Consider the following 22,111-nt stretch of genomic DNA (forward strand, 5'->3'; position numbering starts at 1 on the left):
TCTTTGTATTCAGTCCAAGACTCCAACTCGGAATCAAATGCATTTACTTGGCCAATGAGGGCCATAGCTGATACCTTGGGAAATGGCAGGGGTCGGACGGTTCAACGGCTGATAGCGGCGTCTCCAGCAGTGACTTCACACGTCACCCATACAGACGTTCTGGCCGATCCCTCCTTTGTTTTATCCTCGTCGCCAGTTTGTAATATCTTGATGATCTCTGCTTGACATCCACGACCACAGGGAAAGCAATTAAACAACACATCCAATGCAAAACAACAGCAGCACTTTATTCTCGCTCCTCAGCCTACACCTCTTGGTCGCTTGTCTGCCGATCTCGGCGTATACACAAACACAGGGGAAGAATTTCATACACTCCAATCATAACATAGGGGAATGTAATGTAAGGATGGAAGTTTGGAGGGTGAAGTGCTTGAAAGGGTACAAAAAAGAAGAAAGATTGCTGGTTCCTTGAAAGCAGTGATAAGAAACAGGGAAGTTTCTTATCACTGGACAGGGCGACGTGGAGGCGATTTGTTTGTGGCCATCCCATACGGGATTAAGGCGTCTGACAATAGATAGATAGATAGATAGAACAAAGTGTTCAAATCCGCTTTCGAATTCACAAAGTGTTTTCGATATGATTACCTCCGAGGTCGTGTCATACAAGCATGTTAAGAGCTCTTTCTCAATAAACAGCCAATGTCTGTACGGAGACTTTTGCCTCATCATATATATATATATATATATATATATATATATATATATATATATATATATATATATATATATATATATATATATAGCTAGCTAGCTGTAGAGATATATAGATATAGATATGGATATAGATATAGACAGATATATATATATATATATATATATATATATATATATATATATATATATATATATATATATATATATATATATATATATATATATAATACTTGTATATAGATAGGTAGATACGGTAGCTACAGAAATAGAGATAGACAGATAAAATTCTTGCCATCGACAGACATATAAATTTGGGGAAGACCTAGTGTTAAAAGTGACAAAATTTTTCAGTATCATATCCAGCACAATGATCTCTCTCTCTCTCTCTCTCTCTCTCTCTCTCTCTCTCTCTCCTTTAATAAGTAATTTGATGCTTCGGCTGATGATATGACAGTGAATTACAATGCTCAAGAGAGAGAGAGAGAGAGAGAGAGAGAGAGAGAATTGAGTTAATATAAACAGGACAGAGACAGAGATACACGTGGAATATCAGAAAATATTTGTGCTCGTTCTAACTACATCCCTAGCCACCGCGACAATGCCTCAGCCGCTTCAGCAAGATGGCATGTCATTATACCTCATTCTTTCTGCCATTACACGATATTGCTCAACGTAGAGGAAATCTCTGATTGGGAAAAGATGAAGAAAGCTTTACCTATCTCCTTCGGTTGGGTAAATTTGCTGAAAACTTACTAAAATCTACTGTATCTGGAAGGATGAAAAAATAAATGGTCATAGGATGAAGTAGTTATCTTTTCAAAACGATGTCGCCTTTCAAAATATATATTTACAACAGTCACACTGTTTTATTCATCACGGAAAGAACACTTTTAATAGAAGTGATCGCAACCCCAAGGTCATTTGGGCATAACCCTAAACGATTTCAGGTTAAAGCTTCCCTCCTTCAGCAGCAACATCCTCCTTTCGGGGGACAAGGAAGCAGCTGAGTGAAGTTTACAAAATATGATACCAGCGCAGCGCTGTTATATCGACGTCACTTTATAAACGCGTACCCCTCCAGCACCATGAACGAACCCCATCCAGGACATAACAACGTCCCCCTCAAGAACCTTGAGCAAATCACCCTTCAGCACCATTAGCAAGTCCCCCTCCAGCACCATGAATGGTTCCCCGTATTGCACCATAAAAGCATCCCCCTTCAGTACCATGATTGCGTCCACGTTCAGCAGCATGAATGCATCCTCATCCAACACCATAAAAGCATCCCCATCCAGCACCAGGAACACATCCCCCTCCAGCACCATGAACTCGTGCTCCTCCAGCACCGTCAACGCATCCCTCTCCAGGAACAAGAAAGTGTCGTCCTTCAGAACATGAATGCAACGTGCCCCCCTCAAGCATCATGACACATCCCCCTCCAGCACCATGAACTCCAGTACCATAAACGTGTCTCCAGACGGCACCTTGACCTCCCCCCCTACCTGCTGCAACATGAATGCATCCTCCTCCAGCACAATGAATTCATCCTCCCTCCAGCATCGTGAATTCATCTGCCTCCACCACAAAGAACATTCCCTTCTCAAGCACAATGAACTCATCTCCCTCTAACACCGTGAATGCGTCCCACACCAGCAAATTGAAATCATCCCCCTCCACGATAATAAATTAATCCCTCACCAGCACAATGAAATCATCCTCCAGCACCACAAAGTGTCTCCCTCCAGCAAATGAACGCATCCCCCTCCAGTACTGTGGATGTGGTCCACTCTACCACAACAAATTAATCACCATCAAACACAATGAATCCGTCCCCTCTAAGCAAAATAAACGTGTTCTCCTCCAGCTCAGAAAATTAATCTTCCTCCTAAACCATGAATGCATACTATTCCAGCACCACAGAAGCTTTCCCCTCCAATACAAGGAACTCAACCCCGTGCACCAACATGAACGCATCCCTCTCCAGCACCATGAACTCATTCCTAGCCAGAACCATGGCCACTTTCCCCTAAAGCACCATCAAAGCACCCGTCTTGCACTATGAAAGCGTTCCCCTTCAGCACCATCACTGCATCTCCCACCAGCACCAGGAGCAAGTACCCTTCCAGTGCTATGAACGCATTCCCCAACCAGCACCATGAACAAGCTCCCTTCCAGCAACATGAATATGTCCCCATCCAGAGCCATGAGCGCATCCCCCTCAGGCGCAAGACCATTTCCCCCTTCAGGCGCCAAGAACGCGTCCCCCTTCAGGCGCCAAGAACGCGTCCCCCTTAGGTGCCAAGAATGCGTCCCCCTCAGGCGTCAAGAACATGTCCCCATCAGGTGTCAAGAACACATCCCCCTCAGGCGCCAAGAACGCGTCTCCATGAGACGCCAAAAACGCATCCCCCTCAGGCCCCAAGAAAGCATTCCCCTTAGGTGCGAAGAACGTGTTCCTCTCCAGAAATCTGAACAAATCCTTCTCCAGCACCATCAATGGGTCCCTCTTCAGCGTCATGAACGAATCCCCCTCCAGCACCATGACAGGGTCCCCCTCCAGCACCATGAACAGGTCCCCCTCCAGTAATACAAATAGGTCCCCCTCTAGCACCATGAACGGGTCCCCCTCCAGCACCATGAACGGGTCCCCCTCCAGCATCATGAACGGGTCCCTCTTCAGCATCATGAACGTGTACCTCTCCAGCATCATGAACGGGTCCCCCAATAGCACGATGAACTCATTCCCTTTCAGTACTAGGAATTAATCCTCCTTCAGCACCATGAATGTGTTTAACTCCAGCACAGCAATTTAATCCCACCTTACCACAACGAATTCATCTCCTCCAGCCCAAGATCATCCTCTTCCAGCACCACGAATGAGTCCCCCTCCAGCACCAAGAACACTTCCTTCTGCAGCACAAGAAACTATTTCCCCTCCAGCACAATGAGCTCATCTCCTTCCAGCACCATGAACGTGTTCCATTCCCGAATAGTAAATATCTCCCCCTTCAGTTCAGTGAATTCATCCCCATCTGTCACTATAAACGAGTTCTCCTCCGGCACAATAAACTAATTTCCCTCCAGCACCATGACCGTGTCACTCTCCAGCTCCAACATTGCGTCCCCCTGCAGCACAATGAACGCACCCTCCTCCACCACCATGAACGTGTAATTGTCCAAGACAATGATCATATAAGCCTCTAACACCAAGAACACGTTCTTCTCTAGCGCAATGAATTCATCCCCCTCCAATACTATCAAAATGTCTCTCTCCAGCACAATCAACGTGTCCTCCTTTAGTACATAGAACGAATTCCACTCTAGCCATGTCAACCAGTCCTCACGTGGCATCATCCAAATGTCCCCCTCCCCCACTATTAATGAGAGGTTCTACTATATAGGATCATGAACGTGTACCCATCCAGTCCCATTACCGCATCTCCCTCCAGTACCATCAACGGGTCCTTCTCCAGCACCATGAACGCGTACCCCTCCAGCACCATCAATACACTCTCCTCCATCATCATAAACACGTTCCACTAGAGCACCATCAATGCATCTCCCTCCAGCAATATCAAAGTTTCATTCTCCAGCACCATCGATGCATCCCACTCCAGCACCATCAGCGTCTCTCTCCGGCACCATGAACGCGTTCTCCTCAGGCACCATGAAAGCATCTACCTTCAGCACAGTGAACTCGTACCCCTCCAGCACCAAAAAAGCGTCCCCTCCAACACCATGAACGCGTCCCCATCCACAACCCTGAATGCATCCCCCTAAAACTCCATGAACGGGTCCCTGTGGTCCCTGTCTTGCACAACGAACGCGTGCCTCCTCCAGCACCATGAACTCATCCACCTCCAGAAACTTGAATGCACCATCCTAAAACATCATAGGATATCCTCCTCATGATAACATGAATTTGTCCCCCTTCAGCACCATGAACTCATCCCCCTCCAGAACCATGACCGCATCCTCCTCCAACACCATGGGTTCATCCATCTCCAGTGACAAAAAAATTTTCCCACTCCAGAACCATGAACTCGTCCCTCTCCATAACTGTGAATGCATCCCCCTCCAGCACCATGAACTCATCCCCCTCCAGCGCCATGAACTCATCCCCCTCCAGCACCATGAACTCATCCCCCTCCAGCACCATCAACTCATCCACCTCCAGCGCCATGAACTCATCCCCCTCCAGCACCATCAACTCATCCCCCTCCAGCACCATCAACTCATCCCCCTCCAGCACCATCAACTCATCCCCCTCCAGCACCATCAACTCATCCCCCTCCAGCACCATCAACTCATCCTCCTCCAGCACCATCAACTCATCCCCCTCCAGCACCATCAACTCATCCCCATCCAGCGCCATGAACTCATCCCCCTCCAGCACCATCAACTCATCCCCCTCCAGCACCATCAACTCATCCCTCTCCAGCACCATGAACTCATCCACCTTCAGCACCATGAACTCATCCCTCTCCAGCACCATCAACTCATCCCTCTCCAGCACCATCAACTCATCCCCTCCAATACCATGAACTCATCCCTCTCCAGCACTATGAACTCATTCCTTTCCAGCACCATGAACTCATCCCTGTCCAGCACCATGAACTCATCCCCCTCCAGCACCCTTAACACATCCACCTCCAGCACCATGAACTCATCCCTGTCCAGCACTATGACTGCATCCCCCTTCATCACCATGAACTCATCCTTCTCCAGTGCCATAAACTCATCCCTCTCTAGCACCATGAACTTCATCCCCCTCCATGACAATGAATGCATCTCTCTCCAGCACAATGAACTCATTCCTGTCCAGCACAATGAACTCATTCCTGTCCAGCACAATGAACTCATTCCTGTCCAGCACAATGAACTCATTCCTGTCCAGCACAATGAACTCATTTCTGTCCAGCACCATGAATTCATCCCTCCCCAGCACCGTGAAGCCATCCCCCTCCAGCACCATGAATGCATCCCCTTCCAGCACCAAGTACGCATCCCCCTCCAGCACCATGAACTCATCTCTCTCCAGCGCCATGAACTCATCCCTCTCCAGCACCATGAACGCATCTCCCTCCAGCACCATGAACGCATCCCCCTCCAGCACCTTCAACTCATCCCCCTCTGGCACCAAGAACTTGTGCTCCTGCAGCACCGTCAACGCATTCCCCTCCAGCACCAACAAAGCGTCGTCCTCAAGAACATGAACGAAACGTGCTTCCCTCAAGCATCACGAACACATCCCACTTCAGTACCGTAAATGCGTCTTCCGACGGCACCATGACCACTTCCCTCTGCGGCAGCATGAATGCATCCTCCTCTAACACAATGAACTCTTCCCACATCCAGCACCGTGAACTCATCTCCTTTCACCACAAAGAACGTTCCCTTCTCATGCACAATGAACCCATCTCCCTCTAGCACCATGAACGCAACCTGTACCAGCACAATGAACTCATCCCCCTCCACCATAATAAATTAATCCCCCACCAGCACAATGAACTCATCACCCTCCAGCACCCGAAGCCTCTCCCTCCAGCAAATGAATGCATCCCCCTCCAGCACTGTGGACGTGGTCCATCGACCACAGTAAGTTAATCCCTCTCAAGCACAATGAATTCTTCCCCCTTCAACAAAATGAAGGTGTTCTTCTCGAGCACAGTAAATTAATCTTCTTCCCACACCATGAATGTGTCCCCCAGCCAGCACCATGAACATGCCTCCCTCCAGCAACATGAATGCGTCCCCATCCAGAGCAATGAGCGCATCCCTCTCAGGCGTCAAGTACGTGTCCCTCTCGGGTTCCAAGAACGCGTCCCCCTCAGGTGCCAAGATCATGTTCCTCTCCAAAACTCTGAACACATTCTCGTCCAGCACCGTGAACGGGGCCCTCTCCAGCATCACAAACAGTTCCCCCTACAGCACCATGAACAGTTTCCCCATCAGTACCATGAATGGGGTCCCCCTCCAGCACCATGAACGGGTCCCTCTCCAGCACCATGGTCAGGTCCCCCTCCAGTACTACAAATGCGTCCCCCTCCAGTACCATGAACAGGTCCCCTCCAGCATCATCAACGGTTCCTCATCCAGCAAAATGAAAGGGTACCTCTTCAGCATCATGAACGGGTCCCTCTCCAGCATCATGAACGGGTCCTTCTCCAGCATCTTGAATGGGTCCTTCTCGAGGCTCTTGAACAGGTCCCTCTCCAGCATCATGAACGGGTCCCCCTCCAGCACCATGAACGGGTCCCCCACCAGCACCATGAACGGATCCCTCTCCAGCATCATGAACAGGCCCCCCTCCAGCATCATGATCGCGTCCTCCTCCAGCACAAGGAACTCATTCCCTTTCATTACTAAGAATTAATCGTCTTTCAGCACCATGAACGTGTTTAACTCCAGCAAAGCAATTTAATCCCACCTTCCCTCAATGAACTCATCCCCTCCAGCCCAAGATCATCCTCTTCCAGCACCACGAATGTGCCCCCTTCCAACACCAAGGACGCTTCCTTCTTCTTAACAAGAACTTATTTCCTCTCCAGCACAATGAGCACATCCCCCTCCAACACCATGAACGTGTTCCATTCCCGCATAGTAAATATCTCCCCCTTCAGTTCAGTGACTTCATCTCCATCTGTCACTATAAATGTGTTCACCTCCGGCACAATAAATTAATTCCCCTCCAGCACCATGACAGTGTCCCTCTCCAGCTCCAACAATGCTTCCCCCTGCGGCACAATGAACGCATCCTCCTCCACCACCATGAACGTGTACTCATCCAAGACAATGATCACATACGCATCCAACAACAAGAACACATTCCCCTCTAGCACAACAAATTCATCCCCCTCCAACGCTATCAAAGTGTCCCTCTCCAGGACCATCAATGGGTCCTCCTCTAGTACATAGAACGATTTTCACTATAGCCACATCAACTAGTCCTCACTTAGCATCATCCAAGTGTCCCCCTCCCGCACTATTAAAGAGACGTTCTGCAGGATCATGAACATGTACCTATCCAGTCCCATTAGTGCATCCCCCTCCAGCACCATCAACGGGTCCTTCTCCAGCACCATCAACGCGTACCCCTCCAGCACCATCAACGCATACCCCTCCAGCATCATAAACACGCCCCCCTAGAGCACCATCAACGCATCTCCCTCCAGCATTATCAAGGTGTCATTCTCCAGCACCATCGATGCATCCCACTCCAGCACCATCAGCGTGCCTCTCTCCAGCACCATGAACGCATCTCCCTGAAGCCCCATGAACGCATCTGCCTCCAGCACAGTGAACTCGTACCCCTCCAGCACCTAAAAAACGTCTCCTCCTACACCATGAACGCGTCCCCATCCACAACCCTGAATGCATCCCCCTAAAACTCCATGAACGGGTCCCTGTGGTCCCTGTCTTGCACAACGAATGCGTGCCTCCTCCAGCACCATGAACTCATCCACCTACAGAAACTTGAATGCACCATCCTATAACAACATCATAGGATATCCTCCTCATGATAACATGAATTTGTCCCCCTTCAGGACCATGAACGCATCCCCCTCCAGAACCATGACCGCATCCTCCTCCAACACCATGGGTTCATCCATCTCCAGTGACAAAAAAAATTTTCCCACTCCAGAACCATGAACTCGTCCCTCTCCATAACTGTGAATGCATCCCCCTCCAGCACCATGAACTCATCCCCCTCCAGCGCCATGAACTCATCCCCCTCCAGCACCATGAACTCATCCCCCTCCAGCACCATCAACTCATCCCCCTCCAGCACCATCAACTCATCCCCCTCCACCACCATCAACTCATCCCCCTCCACCACCATCAACTCATCCCCCTCCAGCACCATCAACTCATCCCCCTCCAGCGCCATGAACTCATCCCCCTCCAGCACCATGAACTCATCCCCCTCCAGCACCATGAACTCATCCCCCTCCAGCACCATGAACTCATCCCCCTCCAGCACCATGAACTCATCCCCCTCCAGCACCATCAACTCATCCCCCTCCAGCACCATCAACTCATCCCCCTCCAGCACCATCAACTCATCCCCCTCCAGCACCATCAACTCATCCCCCTCCAGCACCATCAACTCATCCCCCTCCAGCACCATCAACTCATCCCCCTCCAGCACCATCAACTCATCCCCCTCCAGCGCCATGAACTCATCCCCCTCCAGCGCCATGAACTCATCCCCTCCAATGCCATGAACTCATCCCCCTCCAGCACTATGAACTTATTCCTTTCCAGCACCATGAACTCATCCCTGTCCAGTACCATGAACTCATCCCCCTCCAGCACCCTTAACGCATCCACCTCCAGCACCATGAACTCGTTCCTGTCCAGCACTATGAATGCATCCCCCTCCAGCACCCTTAACTCATCCACCTCCAGCACCATGAACTCATCCCTGTCCAGCACTATGAATGCATCCCCCTTCATCACCATGAACTCATCCTTCTCCAGCGCCATAAACTCATCCCTCTCCAGCACCATGAACTTCATCCCCCTCCATCACCATGAATGCATCTCTCTCCAGCACAATGAACACATTCCTGTCCAGCACCATGAATTCATCCCTCCCCAGCACCGTGAAGCCCTCTCCCTCCAGCACCATGAACTCATCCCTCTCCAGCACCATCAACTCATCCCTCTCCAGCACCATCAACTCATCCCTCTCCAGCACCATCAACTCATCCCCTCCAATGCCATGAACTCATCCCCCTCCAGCACTATGAACTCATTCCTTTCCAGCACCATGAACTCATCCCTGTCCAGCACCATGAACTCATCCCCCACCAGCACCCTTAACGCATCCACCTCCAGCACCATGAACTCATTCCTGTCCAGCACTATGAATGCATCCCCCTTCATCACCATGAACTCATCCTTCTCCAGCGCCATAAACTCATCCCTCTCCAGCACCATGAACTTCATCCCATTCCATCACCATGAATGCATCTCTCACCAGCACAATGAACTCATTCCTGCCCAGTACCATGAATTCATCCCTCCCCAGCACCATGAAGCCATCCCCCTCCAGCACCATGAATGCATCCCCTTCCAGCACCAAGTACGCATCCCCCTTCATCACCATGAACTCATCCCTCTCCATCACCATGACCTCATTCCCCTCTAGCACCATGAACTCATCCCTATCCAGTGCCATGAACTCATCCCCGTGCAGCACCCTTAACGCATCCCCCTCCAGCACCAAGTACGCATCCCTCTCCAGCACCATGAAAGCATTCCCCTCCAACACCATGAATGCTTCCCCTTACAACACACTGATCTCATCCCCTTCCAGCACCATGAACCCATCGTCCAGCATCATCAAAGTGTCACTGTCCAGCATTAATAACCACTATCAATGCATCCCCCTCCACCATTATGAACTCATCCCTCTCCACCACCATGAACAAATACCTCTCCAACACCACGAACATATCCCCCTCCAACACCATGAACTCATCCCTCTCCAGCACCATGAACGCATCCCTCTCCAACACCATGAGTGCATCCCCCTCCACCACCATGAACACATCCCCATCCAATACCATGAGCGCATGACCCTCCAACACCATGAACGCATCCCCCTCGAACACCATGAATGCATCCCCCTCCAACACCATGTGTGCATCCCCCTAGAACACCATGAATGCATCCCTCTCCAACACCATGAATGCATCCCTCTCCAACACCATGACCACATCCCTCTCCAACACCATGAACGCATCCCTCTCCAACACCATGAATGCATCCCTCTCCAACACCATGACCACATCCCTCTCCAACACCATGACCACATCCCTCTCCAACTCCATGACCACATCCCTCTCCAACACCATGAACGCATCCCTCTCCAACACCATGAATACATCCCCCTCCACCACCATGAATACATCTCTCTCCAACACCATGAATACATCCCCCTCCACCACCATGAATACATCTCTCTCCACCACCATGAATACATCCCTCTCCAACACCATGAATACATCCCCTTCCACCATCATGAATACATCCCTCTCCACCACCATGAATACATCCCTCTACACCACCATGAATACATCCCTCTCCAACACCATGAATACATCCCTCTCCAACACCATGAATACATCCCTCTCCAACACCATGAATACATCCCTCTCCACCACCATGAACACATCCCTCTCCAACACCATGAATACATCCCTCTCCAACACCATGAATACATCCCTCTCCACCACCATGAATACATCCCCCTCCACCACCATGAATACATCCCTCTCCAACACCATGAATACATCCCTCTCCACCACCATGAATACATTCCTCTCCAACACCATGAACACATCCCTCTCCAACATCATGAATTCATACATCTCCACCACCATGAACGCATCCCTCTCCACCACCATGAACGCATCCCTCTCCACCACCATGAATGTTTCCCTCTCCACCACCATGAATGTTTCCCCCTCCAACACCATGAATGTTTCCCCCTCCAACACCATGAATGTTTCCCCCTCCAACACCATGAATGTTTCCCCACCCAACGCCACGTGCACATCCCTCTCCAATGCCATGAACGCATCCCCCTCCAACACCATGAATGCATCCCCCTCCAACACAATGAGTGCATCCCCCTCCAACACCATGAATGCATCCCCCTCCAACACCATGAATGCATCCCCCTCCAACACCATGAGCGCATCCCCCTACAGCACCATGAGTGCATCCCCCCCAACAGTACGAGTGCATCCCCCTCCAACACCATGAAGGCATCCCCCTCCAACACCATGTGCACGTCCCCCTCTAGCACCGTGAATGTATCCCCTTCATGCACCATGAACGCCTCCCCCTCTGCACCATGAGAGCGTACCCCTCCAGCACTATCAGTGCATTTCCCTCCACAGCCTATTTCAGTACGATGACTTTTGTATCTGCGCCATCCGGCTACCAACAGATGAATTTGTTCAGGTTTGAGATTTTTCTTAGCCAAAGTGTTACTTGCCCCTACGTTCTTAGGTAACTTTTTATTTTCCATTCCTTTAGGCAATCGGCTGCTCTGTCTCCCATATGGACCTCAGGCACCCGGTTATACTCGTACAGTCCAGCGCCGTGGAGACATAATAGCATGCGCTACGTGTTTCTATGTGTCAAAAGGAACTGGCAAGACGCACCCGGTTTACCATGGTCACCATTGTTCCACGAAGAGACTATCCTCAGCGGTTACCATGAGGATGCAAACCTTCGAAATCCAACATAGATATCACATAGAGATATTTTCTGTTACATATCTTTTTGTCCCTTCTCCCTTGTTCGCCGTCTTCTCTCTCTCTCTCTCTCTCTCTCTCTCTCTCTCTCTTTCCTTTACCTTTTCTCTTTTACTTTGTTTGCTTTCTGCACTTCTCTGTCTCCATCTTTTTCCCTCCTTCCAATTCTCCCTCCTATCCCTTCTCCTCTTCCTCCCTCTTCCCAGGTTTCTCTCCACTGTCCGTCTTCCTTTCTCCTCTTTGTTTCCTTATGTCATTTCCTCTCTCTTTCCTTATCCCATCTTCCACATGGAACTTCTGTTTCTTTCCTCCTCTTTTTCTTTTCTTTTCCTTTCCCCAGTTTCTAAGTTTCAGTTTCCAGCGCTTTTTGTCATGCTTCATCATTTCTTGTTTACCTCTGTAGCATAGTATGTGACTGTCAGACAGTTTTATGAATGCTTCTTGTGACCATCTAACTTATTATTCTCTGCAAAATTGTCTTTCATTCTCAAGTGCTGGACTGTAAGAAGAGATCAGTACTAGAATATGAATTTAGTCACAAGGCAGTGCGTTGGGCATGATTGAGAGCTGTGCTGATTTCTTATTCTGCATTGTGAATTAAACAAATGAGCTCCAATGGACGAAAAATATTCGTGGATTTAACATGGGTGAGCCATAACATCATTACCACATTTATTATCTCTCACTTCTACATACAGTCAAGACTGTTCAGTTTTGCAATGGCGGTTCGATGGCACCCAGAGGCAGTAGTAATCCACTTTTTTTTTTTTTTTTTTTGCGTCATCACAAGGCAAGTTATAATTTCCACATCTCAGTTCAACTGCAAGGAGCCTTAGTCAGCAATGGTAAGCCATCAGTGTGCATTAATTATACGTTATCCTGCATAATACTAGTTATCTCATGCTAGTACATCAGGTTTCCATTTAAACACTACCTTAACCCAGATTTATTGAATAAACAGTAAATTTGTGGTACCGTAGTTTAAAGAGTGGGTGGAACCGCTGCCATGGCCAGTTACTCTATCGCTGCTGAATACTGGGGACCATGGATTTGATGGGTCTTTGTCATTGTGACTTAGAAGGTTTAGAAGGAGGTTTGAGTCAGCACCTAACAGTACCGGCTTAAACGATTGCTGCAAAGGCAACACTTCTTGTCTGATCCATAATAGTGAATTTGCCCAGTACAGCATTGTTTCATTGGTCACTTGGATACAAAAGCTTCTTCCCCACAGCAAGTGTTGCATCGAAGACTTAAATTTCTTTCATTTAGAAAGGTTTACCTTAGTGGGGAGGTAACGAAAAAGAAAATGCATCAGAAGATGTTATTACGAAAATTCATATTGTTTTAAATCCACCACATTCGGATGCCCCTTCTATGATAAATAAAATATCTGGAGGCAGGAAGGAAAAAAAGGGAACTCTATCTCGCTTTCCTTCCGTGCAAATGACGATAGTATGACCTCATCGGTGTTTCAAGAACCGTTTAAAATCGAGTCTGATCATTAGTTTGAAGCGCCACTCCCCCCCCCCCTCCATCGCTTTCTCTTGCCCCTGTTTTCCGTAATGTTAGTTGGAAGGAGTTTCCGCTAGTGATGGGGTCGTTATGCAGGCCTGGCAGTGTCCTCGTACATCGAGTTGCTGCGAAGTCGAGTCTCAGGCCTGTAATCAAGGTGGCATTGGAGGGTTTGTGGTATTACTTCCTTTGTTGTTTATTTTGCATGAAACACCTTAACATCTTTTCATATGTTATTTACAGTTTTAATATCAACAAACTGTGTATTATTAACAAATTATAAAATACTGGGGTTTAATGTGTACAAAGAATTCGGTAAGGAAAAGGAGTTACGAAATCTCCCAAGCGACTCTCAATACGGCTGTAAGGCTCATACGTTCATGCACAAATTGGCTCAAGTTTCCTAAGTACACAACATCGCCAAAACTTATCACCGTGCCAGATGTAGAAGGAGGAGAAAGAGAAAGTTTAGATTAATGCCTATCGACTGCACGGGGATCCTTAAGGCAGACAATATTGTTTTGCTTAGTTCCAGTTTTCCCCTAGAACTCGACCCACAACAGTCGGTATTACATCGATGTTCCTAAAGGTGCTACTTGAACACGGGAAGAGGAAAACAGGCTTTTGTCAAATACTCTAATTCCCACGAGAATCGACCTTGAGTTCTTTTAGCTGCGAGCTGGAAGTTCAGATCGTTGTTCCAGCATTTCCTCCCAGATGTACGATTGCAGTCATTAATTTTTTTACACATCTCGAAACTGCGTCAAGGCTTAATGGCTTCCTGGTCATACTGTCTTGCACTAATTGCCTCCAGTTTCCCCAAGAACATAACAGTGCCAAAAATGATCACTGTTGCTAATATGTGTAGTACAAGATGTTTATGTCTGTAACTTTATCAGAGTTATAGCTGAAGTATTGAAATAAAGAGATGAGAGGAGGGGGGGGGGTGAGTTGGAATGAAGGCAGCCAAATGATAGAAGAATGGGCGACGTGATAGTGATTTGTTTGTGGCGACCTGTACGGTATCTGGCGTATGATATAGGTGGATAGATTGATAGATAGAGTATTATTTTTAGCAAGAATAATTACATCAGACCTATTAATTTTACGTTACCAATTATAATCACAGTAGGAATGATAAACGTCGTATAAGTTCATCCATTCATAATTCACTCCAGTCATATTCACCATCGACCCTGCAAATATGATGGTTTTGTTTTCATCTTATTTTTGCTGCCTTCACAGGGTCTTTATTCAGTTTCGGGCTTGTGTAATGCCGTTGCTTATTAAAGGCTGTATTATATCCTTCCAATTCGAAAGTCTCTCCCGGAGCAAAATATAATCGTCTGAGGTTAGCAAGAATAAATCATATACTAGGACTTCGGATTTTTTTTTTTTTTTTAATAACAGAACTGAGGAAGGAAAATCAAATGGATAAGAAATAATTCATACACCAGATTCTAGGTGTCCTCTATTCATAAAAAATCTGCAATTTTTTTTTTTTTTTTTTTATGTGTCCGACTCTGGGCACAGGCTTCACAGCCTGCTCTCAGGGCTCAGTAGTCCTCCTACATACCATACACCTCTGCATGTCACCACTTCGGCGCTAACACCCACTGTCCATATTGAATACATGCTAGGGCTGTCTCATACAGGACTGGTGTATTGGTATCAGCGGAGGTATTTTTACGACATGTCGGCGGGTCTTCTGGTAGATCAGTAAAGTCTGATTTTTATGAAATTCAAATCCTCAAACTGTTCCCTGCCCCTGCCGGGATTTGAACCTGGGTCCGGTAGGATTGCAGGCCACCTCTCTACCGATTGAGCCACCCCCGTTGGTTGAAGTTTGAGGGAAACCAGTCTGAGGAAGCAAGTTCTAAAGAGATGCAGTTTAGGGAATAAAAGAAATCTGATAGGTAGAAGGTCTGCAATACGACAGTGTGAGTTCAGTAACAAGCGCTACCAGATGCCCGTGCAGTGCGGTGGAAGACATAGTGAGGCGGCACAGTGGATGCAACTTCGTCTGGGCAATTGCCTTAAAAGTGTCTGCAAAATAATGCCAAGGAGGCAACGGTCCTTCTTACTTGTAGGGGAGATGGTTCATTTGTAATAGTAGAGTTATTAATAATCCTATTAGCTTTAGTCTTAATTTTGTCCAGTTACTTTAGTGCAGCCTCTCCACATCCATTCCACAAGGGTGAGCAATATTCCAGCTGAGGGCGCACATGACTTGTAAATTGTGGCAAACTGCTTGTAAGTGTTACGGACTCGGTACAACAATCCAAGCTTTTTTGAAGCGGTTCAATGGTGTAGTAAGTTGGAAAAGAACTAAAGGGAGGGGAACAGTGAAGCACAAAAGTAGAAACCGCGTGTAGAATGAACCTCACATATATCCACTCATCACTCAAACCCTAGTAATACAGTACACGACTCCACCTGACAGGCAGGACGTCACACAGACAGACAGACAGACAGACAGACAGACAGACACACACACACACACACACACACACACACACACACACACACACACACACACACACACACACACACACACACACACACACACAAAATTAACACCAAGGATATCGAATGACATCCTAAACTTAGAGGAATATAATATATGGAGAAGAGATAGGATCTTAAAAAAAAGAGGAGGAATTATAATATTAACTAAGAAAAATCTAAAAGTCAAAGAAATAGAATTAGATATACCCTCACAAGTAGAACTGATTGCAGTAGAGATAAATACATCTGAAGGGAAAGTAATTGTAGCCAATTTGTACATGTCACCCAGGTCAAACACATGGAAAAGAGACGAATATGAGGATTTGGCGGAGAGTACAATTCAGAGTTTAGGAGCATTACTACATAAAATGGAGGAGAAATCGAAAAGAATTATACTAACTGGAGATTTTAATTCAAATATAAATTGGAATACTCTAGATATAATAAACCAAGAAAGCTGTTGGGACCAAAAGCTCCTGGATCTTGTGCAAGAGTTTTTCCTAACGCAACATGTAAGGGAAAGCACCAGAAAAAGAGGACTTGATGTGCCCTCAATGCTAGATCTCATATTTACTAGGCAAGAAAATGATATTGACAGTTTAATATATCACCCTCCACTCGGCAAAAGCGACCATGCAGTACTATATTGCAACTTCAGGATTGCATATGACATAGATAACAGCAATGAAAGTTACAAAAAGAGCCTAAACTATAAAAAGGGAAAGTATCATGACCTAAAGAAGTATTTCTTAGAAATTGCTTGGGAAAATGAGCTTAGAGGACAAGATTTAAATGCTATATATGAAAAATTCTGTGAACTTTATGAAATAGGAGTCCAGAAGTACATCCCACAGCACAAAGAAGCAGATAAGAAAATACAGAAATGGTTCAATACAGAATGTAAAAAAATCAAAAGAAAAAAGAAATTTGTTGTGGAATAGATACAGAAGACACAATAGTGAAAGGGCATATAATAATTACAAACAGGCAAGAAATAATAATACAAGAATAAGGAGGAAAGCCCAAAAACAGTTTGAGGAGGATATCATAAATAAAAGTAGTGATCAACCAAAGCTATTTTACAGCTACATCAGAAGCAAAACCAAAGTAAAAGATAAAATACAATCCATTACGGACGATGGAATCACCAATACACAAGAGAAGGATATTTGTGAAGCACTAAACAAGAATTTCCAATCAGTTTTTACAGAGGAAAAAAATTTTGAGAGGGATTATGTGGAACATGCATGCCCACACATACTACCAGATATACAAGCATCAGAAAAAGAAATACAGGAGGAGCTAAGTAAATTAGACAAAGGAAAAGCAAATGGTCCTGATGAAATTTCATGTTGGGTGCTATGTGAATGTGCAAAGGAGTTAAGTAAACCATTATTTTTAATTTTCAAGAAATCCTTGAGTCAAGGTAAACTACCTGATATTTGGAAGAAAGCAAACATTGTTCCCTTATTCAAGAAAGGGAATAGACAAAATTCACTTAACTACCGACCAGTATCACTAACCAGTGATGTAAGCAAGGTATTAGAAAAGCTTATAAGAAAAGCTTGGGTAAATCACCTACAAGAACACAATATGATAACAGAAAGACAGTTTGCTTTCAGAAAAGGAAAATCATGTGTTACTAATCTGTTGAGCTACTATGACAGAGTAACACACATTACAGGAAAGAGAAGGATGGGTGGACAGTATCTATTTAGATTTCAAGAAAGCATTTGACACAGTACCACACCAAAGACATTTATGGAAACTGTACCATCACCGAGGAATTCGAGGCAATCTGTATTGGTGGATGCAAGATTTTCTCATGAAAAGAAAAATGAGAACAGTACTAAGGGGAAATTACTCATCATGGAAAGAAGTGACTATAGTAGGACTCGCGCACGTTTGCGGCTGTGGTGTGGTCCGCACCTGTGTACAATGGTGCCACGTTTCCCCAACTTGCGATGTGAAACTGAAGCTATTTATGTACAAGGCATCACAAATTCGATAAATTCAGATGAATAAAGCTTACACTTGTGTATTTTGATGGATGAATCAACAGTAATCTTATTATGCATAAAATATTTATACAGTAACACAGAAACATGGCATACATATTGTACAGTGTTGCTAAAAGAAATTGTAGTCACTTTTAATGGTTTTTAGCGTAGTTTTAGGGTGGGTAATAATATCACAGTTATGGATATAAGATAATGAGCCTGAAAAAAGAAGAAATATGCCAATATCCAAAGTAAAAGAAATAATTCATGTAATTCTTGTGAGTGGCAACACTTACACACCCATCTGGCCTAAGGTAAAGTATGTACACCTCTGTAGACCCAACCATAGCTTGTACAGGTGTTGCTAGGGAAAAATGCTCACATTTACCGGCTTTTACCATAATTTTAAGGACGAGGAATAATCACATTTATAATCATAAGCTAATATGTAGGACAAAATAGTAGGCATATGCCAATACCGAAAAAAAAAAAAAAAAAACATTATTCATTCGCGAGCGGCAACACTTCCACACCCAGTCGGTGAGAGAGAGAGAGAGAGAGAGAGAGAGAGGCAGGAGAGGGGCATGCACTGAATGCATTGTCGGCATCACTAAATATAACAAAACCAAATTAACAAATGAAAGCACAATTATAAATAACTTATAAAAGAATCAAAAGTACTCAGGGTGGCTCACATTTCCCGCCAGGAGAGAGAAAGAGAGAGAGAGAGAGAGAGAGAGATAACGGTATAGAAAACGTGGCAACAGTGTATACAGGTGCGGGCCACACCACAGCCGCAAACGTAGGCGAGTCCTACTATAGTGGAGTACCACAGCGCTCAGTGGTGGCACCAATCATGTTTTTAGTGTATATAAATGATATAGACAGTAACACTGGAAATGAAAGCTATCTAAATATGTTTGCAGATGATGCAAAAATACAAAGGAGCATTACTAACACAGACTCTTGTTAAGAGCTACAAGAAGAATTAAATAAACTTCATGAATGGAGTAATACATGGCAAATGGAATTGAATGTGGACAAGTGTCATGTAATCAAGTTTGGTAAAAGTGGAAAAAGACCTGATTGGGATTATACATTAGGAAATAAAACCCTACACACATCAGAAAGAGAGAAGGACATAGGTGTGATTGTCAATAACAGACTATCTCCGGCTGACCACATCAGTGAGAAGGTACGGAACATGTATACACTTGCAAATATGAGAATAGCGTTTACATACATAAATGAAGACATGCTAAGAAAGATAATAACATCATTCATCAGACCAACCCTGGAGTATGCATCAGCAGTCTGGAGTCCTCATCTAAAAAAACACATAGCTGAAAAAGTTCAAAGGGCAGCTACAAGATGGGTACCAAGCGTAAGGGATCTAAGCTACAAAGAAAAACTAAATAAACTGAATCTACCAACACTACGGAGAGAAGGAAAACAGGTGACATGATTATGATATATAAATGCATATCAGGGAAGGAGAAAATAAACATAAATGACTACTTAACGTATGGGGAAGCATCAGCAAGAGGACACTGCAAAAAACAGCATAAAAAGAGAGATGATAAAGACGTAAGGAAATTTAGTGTCCCAAATAGAGCAATTGATCAGTGGAATGCACTACCAAATGAAATAGTGTGTGTCAAAACAATTCACAAATTTAAGGATATGTACGATAAATATGGATTCAGGCACGGGACAGTACGAGCTTGACTCATTCCCGTAAAGATACAATTAGGTAAGAACAATTAGGTAAGAACACACACACAAACTCGCGGGCGCGGGTTTGTGTGTGTGTGTGTGTGTGTGTGTGTTAGACAGACAGACAGACAGAGACAGAGACAAAGAGTGGCTTTAATGTCTTTTAGACCATTTCACTGATTACTGATAGAGAAGGCATTTAAAAATGATGTGCATTCCTCTCATTTTTTTTTTTAAGCGAGGAAGAAGAAACCAAAGGCCGCGAGCCCGCAATTATTGTTCCTTCCAAGAGAAAAACAAAATGCAAGAGAGAGCCAAATTCAAGATCCGATCACTTCGAGATGCCTGGACACACTGCATTTGAAATACTGGAGGTCATAGGAAGCAGGAAATACAGACAGAGGGAGACAGTTCCAGAGTTGACCTGTTACATAAATGAAAGACTGGGAGTAACGGTTAACTCTTGCATTAGGGAGTTGGACAGAAAAGGGATGAGAGTTTGCTGCTAGACGGGTGCTACACGCCCGTCGTAGAGGTTGAGCAATGCATGCAGACAGTTCAGCAGAGCAGTGACCATTGAAGTAGCGATAGAAAAGAGATAAAGATGCAACAGTGCAACGATGAGACAGAGGTTGAAGGGAGTCAGAAAGAGGAGGAGAGTTAATGAGACGAAAAGTCTTTGACTCCACCCTATTGAGAAGAGCTGTATGTGGGAAACCTCCCCGCACATGAGAGTTGTACTCCACACAGGGGCGGATAAAACCCCTGTATAGAGTCAACAATTGTGCAGGGGTAAAGAAGGAACGGAGTTGACTTAGCTCACCTAATCTATTAGAAGCAGATTTTACACAATATGTAATATGATCTTTCCAAGATATGTCCCGAGTAAATGAAATCCCGAGCATGTTCAAGGATGATGCAGGATTAAGCTGAATATTATTAAACATTAGTGGGTACACCTGTGGAAGATTTTGTCATGTTGATAGGTGTAAAAACTGAGTCTTTGATGCATAAAAAACAACCAGATTATTTTTACCCCAGTCAGAGATACGAACCAAATCAGACATTAGGTGTGCCATAGCCTCATCCTTTGTTTGTTGAAGTAACTGCTGAGATGGACGTTGCGGGAACTGAATGGAAAGGTGAAGGGTGGAGTCATCAGTTTATGAGTGGATAGGGTTAGATGTACTCGTACGGCTTAGAAGGTCATTGATGACTAAAAGGAAAAGAGTTGGTGATAGGACAGAGCCCTGAGGAACACCACTGTTAACAGATCTAGGAGAAGAACGATTGCCGTCTACAACAGCGGCTATAGAACGACCAGAAAGGAAGCTATAGATGAAGGCACTGATTGAAGGATAGAAACCGTAAGAGGGCAGTTTGGAAATTAAAGATTTATGCCAGACTCGATCGAAAGCCTTTGAGATGTCAAGTGCAATGGCAAAGCTTTCGCCAAAGTCCCGAAAGGAGGATGATCAGGAGTCTGAAAGGTAGGTGAGAAGATCGCCAATGGAGCGTCCCTGCCGGAACCCATACTGACGATCAGAAAGAAGGTTGTGATAGGAAAGATGCCTTAAAATTTTTCTGTTAAAAACCGACTCGAAAACGTTTGAGATACAGGATGTTAAAGCAATTGGACGATAGTTAGAAGGTTGGGAATGGTCACCCTTCTTTGGGACTGGCTGAATGAGAGCAAATTTCCAGCAAGAAGGAAAGGTACAAGTTGACAGACAAAGGCGAAAGAGATTGCCTAGGCAGAGTGTAAGCACAGAAGCACAGTTCTTGAGAACAACAATAGGGACTCCATCAGGCCCATATGCCTTATTAGTATTGAGGCCTGTGATGGCAGAAAATACATCAGCTAAAGAAATTTTAATGTCAGCCATGAGGAAGTCAGAGGGGGAAAGTGATGGAGGAACAGCACCGGAATCGTCTAAGGTGGAATTGGAAGAGAAAGTCTGAGCGAAGAGATCTGCTTTATCAGTAGAAGAAATACCTACAGAGCCATCAGAGTACAAATGAGGAGGGAAGAATAATGAGGTAAAGTTGTTAGAAAGATTTTTGGCAAGGTGCCAGAAGGAGCGGGAAAGAATTCGAGTTGGAGAACTGAGAGCATTTAGTACGGATGAAATTATTTTCAGAAGAGCGAAGAACAGATTTAGCATGATTCCGGGCAGAAACGTACAAAAGATGTGATTCAGGGGTGGATTGGCTCGGGTACCTTTTATAGATGTGGCAGGGAGGTTTTGAAAGTGAGTGAGTTGGATAAAAGAGAGAAAAAGATAGAGTATCAGGAGAAATTGAAAGATGAGTGGAACGCAGTGAAAGATCGGGAAAATGGCAGCGTGGAGGAAGAATGGCAGTTGTTTAAGAGTGCTGTGGTGG

This window comes from Coenobita brevimanus, chromosome 17 (assembly GCF_032717465.1).
Source record: "Coenobita brevimanus isolate Jiangsu-jjx chromosome 17, ASM3271746v2, whole genome shotgun sequence".
Lineage (NCBI taxonomy): Eukaryota > Metazoa > Arthropoda > Malacostraca > Decapoda > Coenobitidae > Coenobita > Coenobita brevimanus.